At 29.0% G+C, this 1,207-nt stretch overlaps 1 protein-coding gene across 1 annotated transcript in view; it reads left to right on the top strand.

Annotated features, from left to right (window-relative positions):
* LOC117182697 (spermine oxidase-like) overlaps positions 1–1,207 on the top strand; it is an 11,360-nt gene that overhangs the window by 8,426 nt on the left and 1,727 nt on the right. The window lies entirely within an intron of this gene.

Genomic DNA, 1,207 nt, shown 5'->3' with positions numbered 1-1,207 from the left:
ACTACCAATCTTGCGAATAAAAGTAGTAGCCTCAACCACTTTAATAGCAGCGGCATATATTACAAACTAAAATAGTTGGGCCTACTACTTTGTTAGTTGTCCAAACCAACTAGTTTTTTCAGTGTATTGATATATTTCATTCAAGAGTAAGGAAGCTATGGTAATGCATAATATTTGCATAAATCATTTGACCTATAATATTAATACGGCTTATTTAAAAGTAAGAGAGTTATGCTCATTTATAATATTTGAAACATCTGTTTCAAACAGAAAAACTTTTTTCATCGATATAATTCAAAGGTGATGCATAAATAGGAAAGACGTTTTGATAATGAATTTTAAAATAAAATAATTCTGACAATGTTTGTAAAAAACTCATAAAGATGGGAAAGGGATAGGGTGCGAAAGAACTTTTTCCTTCCCTTTATTAACTCGAGAAATTACTACTTTAAATACAAAATTTGATTTTTCGGATTTGTCCTTGTATTTTAAAAATTGTTTGTATTATTGAGTAATTTTGTTGTTGTAAATTTATATGTTTAAATTGATCAAAATAAAAACTTTAGTTTGTTTATTATTTTAAAAATTACTAATGCTTCCTCTATGAGGGAGAAAATACATTTCCTAATGGGAACCAAAGTTCTCATAAAATGAGCACCATATAATTTCGAATATAAACAAAGTGGAAACATTCGATATCGAATTCAAAGCTAGTTTTCGCTTTTTATACGTTTTTTATTCTAACAATTACATTCTGCCCACCCTGATTATATACTGCCTATTCTACCCTACTTCAACCAGAAGTTTTCTTCACTTAATTCTTATAACCAATAGAAGGGTTATAACAAAGTCTATCGAAATTGTTGTGGAAAAACGTTCTCGACTGATATTAAGAGTTATAAATCATCGAAATAAATGATATCAATGTAAAACCTACACAACTCTTATTTTCACGAATAATTAATATTACTACCACTTTTTATACTAAAGACACAAGATAAAAGATAAGCTCTCTTAAAATAAAACTCGTTTGGAAGTGCTGGTTACATTTTTTTAGACTTTTCTCGATTCGCATAAAGTTGTATAAGCCTATCAGCTTCTCGCCACCCTGAACCAATGGCACCATGAACAGTAGAAAAGTAATCCGGATTTGTTGCCTCTCCGGCAAATAAAATTACCTGAAAATAATATTATAAAATAAATAAAG

This window comes from Belonocnema kinseyi, chromosome 2, assembly GCF_010883055.1.
Source record: "Belonocnema kinseyi isolate 2016_QV_RU_SX_M_011 chromosome 2, B_treatae_v1, whole genome shotgun sequence".
Taxonomy (NCBI): Eukaryota; Metazoa; Arthropoda; class Insecta; order Hymenoptera; family Cynipidae; genus Belonocnema; species Belonocnema kinseyi.
This window is presented reverse-complemented; position numbering and strand designations above follow the sequence as displayed.